This window comes from Dromiciops gliroides, chromosome 6 (assembly GCF_019393635.1).
Source record: "Dromiciops gliroides isolate mDroGli1 chromosome 6, mDroGli1.pri, whole genome shotgun sequence".
In the NCBI taxonomy this organism is placed as follows: domain Eukaryota; kingdom Metazoa; phylum Chordata; class Mammalia; order Microbiotheria; family Microbiotheriidae; genus Dromiciops; species Dromiciops gliroides.
In genome coordinates this window covers 170,839,567-170,846,668 of record NC_057866.1, presented here as the reverse complement: position 1 = coordinate 170,846,668, position 7,102 = coordinate 170,839,567, and positions in this window count along the sequence as shown.

The following is a 7,102-nucleotide window of genomic DNA, read 5'->3' as shown; positions in this document are numbered from 1 at the left end:
AAACTATGCATAGCCCTTGACCCAGAAATACCATTACTAGGACTGTATCCTAAAAAGATCAAAGGAAAAGAAAAAAAAAAGGAATGTATAAAAATATTTGTAGCAGCTCTTTTTGTGATGGCAAAGAACTATAAATTGAGGGGCTGCTTACCAATTGGGGAATGGCTGAACAAGTTGTGGCATATGAAGGAATACTATTTTGCTGTGGGAAATGATGGGAGGGGCAGTGCTTGGCAAGTTCTATGTGAACTGATGCAAAAGGAAATGAGAAAAAAACAGGAGCTCTATGTACACTGTAACAGCAATGCTGTAATGATGATCAGTTGTGAAAGAAGTGAGCACTCTGAATCAATACAATGATCCAAAGCAATTCCAAAGGACTCATGATGAACTGAGAGGGAATTGATGAACTCTGAATGCAAATTGAAGTATACTTTTCTTACTTTCTTTTTTTTTAATATGGCTAATGCAGAAATATCTTTTACATGATTTCACATATATAATTGATATATTGATTGACTTTTCAGTGGGTAAGGAAGGGGTAGGAGGGAGAGGCTTTTAAACTCAAAATTTAAAAAGAAAAAATAATAAAATGTTTTTTAAAAGAAATGAATAAGAAAGTCTTTCTGCTAATGATGAACATTTTTAAATGACTTGAATCATAATTTTCTATAGTTTCTTTGAACATGAGGCCATAACCAAAAAATGATTTTTATACATGTCAATTAAAGAAATCTACAGATCTCACTGATCTGGGAACCAGGAGACCTGGGATCTAATCCTTGCCTCTGCATTTTGCAGAATGACATAGTAGATTGAGCCCTGGACTTAGATTTGGGAGATCAGAGTTACAATCCTGCCTCAGACACTTATGATTTAAATGACCCCAGAAAAGTCTGCTAAGTCTCAGTTTCTTTCTCAGTAAAATAGAAGTAATACCTGTATTGCCTCCTGCTTTACAAAATTTAAAGTCTCATATAAATATCAGCTATTATTCTTATTAATAAGTAATTTGGGGTCATTTCAGTTTATGGTCCTTAGCATCCTCATCTATAAAAATAGGTGTTTCCACAAGGTAATTGCTAATGTAGCTTTTTTTTTATCTATTAAAATGCTATGATTTTGTGATTTACCAATGTCCTAGATAATCTATACCAGGTCAGTAGTGCCTCTCTCAGAGGGAGCTGTCAGAATAGGTGTCCCCATGTGGTGGTATAAGTACCTTGTTTGCATTTCCATATGCATGTGAGTGCATATGAGAGCTTCCTAAAAAGATTGACAATGTACAGGACATATCACTAAAGTAAATTTGATTGTCCTGTAAAGTTGTTAGTTTTGCTTCCAGAATGTTACACAGAATTATTATTTTGCTCTAGGGATTTAGTACAAGGGTTGGAAATGCAACTGTTCCCACCTACCTACCCTTACTCAATCCACCACCCAGCCAACCCACTCTTGATCAATACACACTAACGGGGAGAAAAGATACAAAGGAAAAACTCAATTTCAACCATTAGATTCCAACTCCCTAACTACGTGAGGCCTTATTGTAAAGAAGATAGTATGGAACTAGAGTTAGCACATCGTGTCTGTGTGACTCTTCCACTCTCTCCATGTGTGACCTTGTCATTTGATGTCCTCAGACTCAATTTTCTCATCCACAAAATGATGGTAATTTCTGCACTATATACGATTTGTGAGGTTGTTGTGAGAAAACTACTTTATAAAGCTGAGAGTGTTATAGGAAAGGGAGTAAATTTGATTTCTTATATATAAAATATCATTGGTAACACTGTGGCTTACTTATACTAACCATGCATTCAATTTGCATTTTTTGATTTTATGTTATTTCCATGAATAACATTCACATAACATCACCAGGAAAAGGATGACATTTAAAAAAATCATGGTCTTTTATAGCAGCAACCAACATGGATCATTGGGTTTGCTCCATAATTTCTCAAATACCACACATCCACATTTTGTGTTGTTGTTTGTTCAGGCATTTCAGTGATGTCTGATGCTGTGACCTCATTTGGGGTTTCTTGGAAAAGATACTGGAGTACTTTGCCATCTCCTTCTCCAGGTCATTTTACAGATGAAAACTGAGGAAAACAAGGTTAAGTGCCCTACCCAGGGGCAATTCTGAGCCTATTTCATTGATCATCTGGAATGACTGTCCAAGATGTATGTACCAATGGACAAATTAGGTCAATCACCCATCATACTACATGCCTTTATCTGAACAATATGCATACTCCACCTACATGGTTTTTCCTGCCAGAATTTCCAGACTGACTGCTTTTGCACAACAATTAAAGAGAACTTATCAAGAAGGCCTTGTGTTCTGGGCTAAATGCAATTGGTGCAATATCATCCATAAAATAAAACATTAAGGAAAACCTTTCTTTGTATCCACAGTGCTTAGTAAAACTCCTGGCACGTGGTAGTTTCTTAATAAAAATAAATGCTTGCTGAATTGACTTTCAACATCTAGTAAGGATATCTCTCTTGTATTTGGACTTCGTTCAGGATTTCCTGCATGACGTTCATGAACCTCTTCTGCAAATAGATATCACTATGTTTTATGATTCACATGAAGAAAATGCTCAGAGAATCACTGAGCAAAGTAATCCTCATTGTTACATCTGTCACTGAATCTTGATGATCTTTATATACCTGTGGCAAATGTCTTGTTAGTGGAAAGTCTTTAAGATGATTATATTTTGCTACTATAGATCCAAGTGCATTTTTATCATCAAACAAGCATCAAAACGTGTTCTATAAACCTTTTAGTCAACTGTATGATGGTGAAGGTGTGTTATATTTATAAAAAAAATTGCCTATGAATATTTGATAATGGTGTATTATGTATGATAGAGTCCTGGACTTGGAGCCAGGGTGACCTGGGTTCAAATCCTTCATCTGAAAGGTGTGACTCTAGATTCTGTGAGCCTCAGTTTCCTTATTTATAAAATAAAAGGACAAGATTAGATGGGTTATAAGGTCCTTCACAACTCAAAATCTATGATCTTATGATACTTGTTTTTCCCCAAGACTAGCATTTCATGAATCATTCTTATAAACATTTCATAGATATTAGAAAGTAGGTATGTGGGTCAATTGTTGCTGATGTCTTTTTGGTAATTTTTGGGGGGATGATAATACCACCTATGATTTTTGCCCTTCTTTGGGAATTTCCCACTTTTCAGATATCTTGAAAATTAATTCCTGTTTGCCTTTAAAATTCTATTTTCTCTAGCTTAGATTTCTTCCTTATGCACTTGGTCATATCCCAACATTCTTCTTGATTTCCTTTATTAAGTGTTATTTCCACTTCCCTACATGCCATATCAGGGATGAAGGTGGTAGAGACCAAATGTGACAGTTTTACCATCACCAATAATGAGCATATTTGTTTTAGAAAAGCTGGAATATTTGTTCCATTTTACATTTATTTGTTTTTCTTCTCATTTCATCCATAAATGCTCTCTGAATTATGTTACTTAGCTGGTTCTCATGCCAAGTTTTTAGCACCCTTTTTCCCCCTTCTGTTGTATTTTGTAGTTTGGCAAGGGAATGCTTCACATTATCAGTTCTTCTTTATAAAATTTCACAAATGAGCTTGTATTCTAAATTCATGCTGCCCTTAGCTGCCACATTTTTGCTATTGGGAAAGAATTCTTATGTTTGCTGTCTGAAATGATTTCTGGACTTTTATGGTCTTCATGGCCACAACGATTTTACATTAGAGAAACTTCTTTAAGAAATGGTAATAATCAGATATAATATCCTTACATTTATTCATTTCTCATTTAGTGTGTGCATGTCAATATGTGTGTTTGTGTATGTGTATGTATGTATGTGTGTATACATATATGTGTATATGTGTGTTTAAACAAACATATATATGGTACCTTGTTACATACCTCTTGGACAGTCATTCCAGATAAGCAATAAAATAGGCTCATACAATATACATACACACACACACACATATATATACGTATATTTATACACACACACACACATATATATCTATATATAGATATAGATATATATAAAATTTTTGTTATGTTCTAGCTTGTTGTTCTTAGCTTCCTACTTCCTTCTAATTTGGTTTTGATTTTGACTCTCCTTTTAACCAACTGATAATCTGACTACCCAGGGCAGCTAGGTAGCACAGTAGATAGAGCACCGACCCTGGAGTCAGGAGCACCTGAGTTCAAATCTGGCCTCAGACACTTGACACTTACTAGCTGTGTGACCCTGGGCAAGTCACTTAACCCCAATTGCCTCACCAAAAAAAAAAAAAAAAAGAAAAAGAAAAAAAGGAAAAGATAATCTGACTACCCACAGAAGCAGATCTTAACAATTATTCATTTATCAGTCACCCATCTTACTCCTGCTTTTTCAATAAATATGACAAATGTAAATATACTGGAAAAAACTAGATAAATATCTGCTATGCCTAAAAATGCCATAAAACCAATACTACCATCAATATAATCCAGATATATTTATTTATGCATATGCTTGGTCCTTTTGTATCCTTTCTAGTCCCAACACAAATGTTTGGCTGGGACAAACATTTCTAGCTGTCAGAGCAAATGAAATTGATCAAAGTATTCTCAATCTCTCTAGAAAAAAAAGCTGTATGTTATACAAATGAGCCACATTACACTGGTCAAATAAATCTACCAACTTTTCATTTATTTATAGAAATTATTTTATTTTTAATTTATGGAATGAAATAAGCATTTCTATAACAGCATAATAAAAAAGATGATCGGACATGAAACTGCAAATCTGCTATGCATAACTTGCTATTCCTTCCAAATATACAACAAAATTATCATGTAAATTTCTTTTTTCTTTTTTCCTTTTTTCTTCCCTCCTTCCCCCTGCCCTAGAGATGGGTACCATTAAACTTTTCATTTACAAAATGAGAAAAAGCAATATAGAGAGTCCAACTCAAGGGGCATGACTATGCACTCAAAATGCCCAAGATAAACATCTCCAAAAGGTTCTCTTCTACTCAACCCTGGCCCTCATTCTCAATAAATTATAGGTCTAGCTTTAATCCCCTGGGCTCTAACAAGAATCTAAAAATATTTATAGCAGCTCTCTTTGTGGGGACAAAGAACTGGAAATTGTGGGAATGCTCATCAATTGGGGATTGACTGAACAAGTTGTGGTATATGATTGTAATGGAATACTACTGTGCTGTAATAAATGATGAGCTCATTGATTTTAGAAAAATATGGAAAGACTTGCACAAAATAATGAAGAGTGAAATGAACAGAACCAAAAGAATATTGTACACAGTAATGGGAATAACATTTTAAGAACTTTGAGCAGCTAAGTAATTTTGATTACTATAAATACCCAAATTAACTACAAAGGACCTATGAAGGAAGATGCTATCTGCATCCAGAGAAAGAACTGATGAATGTACAAATGTATATGTAGAATGATTTTATACATACACACACACACACACACACACACACACGTAGTTGTGTCTAACTGTAGTCATCCGTAGGGTAGGGGGCAGAGAGAAAAAAAAGGGAAAAATTTACATGATAATTTTATTATTTAATGGGAATAGCAAGTTGTACATAATAGATTTGACTTTCATGTGCAATCATTGTTTTATTATATGTGTTATGGAAATGTTTGTTTTATTTCATAAATTAAAATAAATAAAATTTTAAAGTGATTGACAGTTGTGAACAATAATCCCATTCACCTCCTGAGAGGTGATGCAGGAGAATAATTTACTATCCTTTTATTTTTTATTTTTATTTTTTTGGTGAGGCAATGGGGGTTAAGTGACTTGCCCAGGGTCACATAGCTAGTAAGTGCCAAGTGTCTGAGGCCGCATTTGAACTGAGGTCCTCCTGACTCCAGGGCCAGTGCTTTGCCCACTGCGCCACCTAGCTGCCCTCACTATCCTTTTATGATAGAAACTAAAGGAGTGTCCTTGCTGGAAATTGGAAAGATTACATGAACCTATTTTTGTTGTTTGCAAAAATGTATTTCTGTAATATGTTTCTCATGTGTGTTCAAGGAATATCAACCCATGCTGGGGGTGGTATGAAAGGTCTCTGGTAGTCGGCTGATGAGAGAAGGATAATCAGAATTCATGGGGCAATTGATCTACCTGATCTTCAATAAACTCAATAAACACCAAGTTCTGGTATTCCTTGGAACTCCCTCCACCTAGTCTTCAAGGGAAATAACATCATCTTACAAACTGATGAGTCATTTCCTGCTTGGGGAGCAGGCGGTAATATGATCACCTTTAATTCAACAATTCAATAAACATGTATTAAGCATGCAAGGTCCCACAGGTCCTGAGGATACAAATTAAAAAAAAAAAATAGTCCTCACTCTCAAAGAGCCAACATTCTAGGGATTAAAAACAATCTGTACATAGATTAATACAAAGCATCCACCAAGTAAGACAAAGTAATTTCAAGAAAAGAAAGGGAACGTCAGTATAAAGATGGTGGAGTGAATGAGAACAGAACGACTCAACTCCCACTCAAGCACTCCAGGAAATCTGTTTTAAATAACATTCAAGAAATACAGAGAGAGACAATAGTGCCTTCATCCAGCTCAAGTGTACATGATGGGATGGCTAGAAAATTTTGCTTTCCAAGTAAGAGGAGCAGTCAGAGAAGATGGAGCAATCAAAGGGTATAGAATAATGTTCCAAGATCATTTTGAGTATTCAGTGTTGTTCCAGAAAGAAGAAAGACCATAGCACTCCAAAGAGGGAGCCTCGGGGAAGTCATATGTGCATAGTCCCCCAATCCTAGAAATGGAATATAGGAACTAGGAAAACTCCCAATGAGAAAACAGATCAATCTACACATCCCAGGGCATCTGAAGGTTTGTAGTACACTGATTGCCCTGAGACAAAGGCCTTGGAAAAGGCAGGTTTTTACTCAAAGGAGAATAGGTGGACCTAAAACCAGCAAGCACTTCCAGTGACAGGTCCCTAGAAAATACAAATCCAGCTGAAACAAGGGAGCAGCTAGGTGGTGCAGTGAGTAGAGCACTGGCCCTGGAATTAGGAGGCCCTAAATTCAAA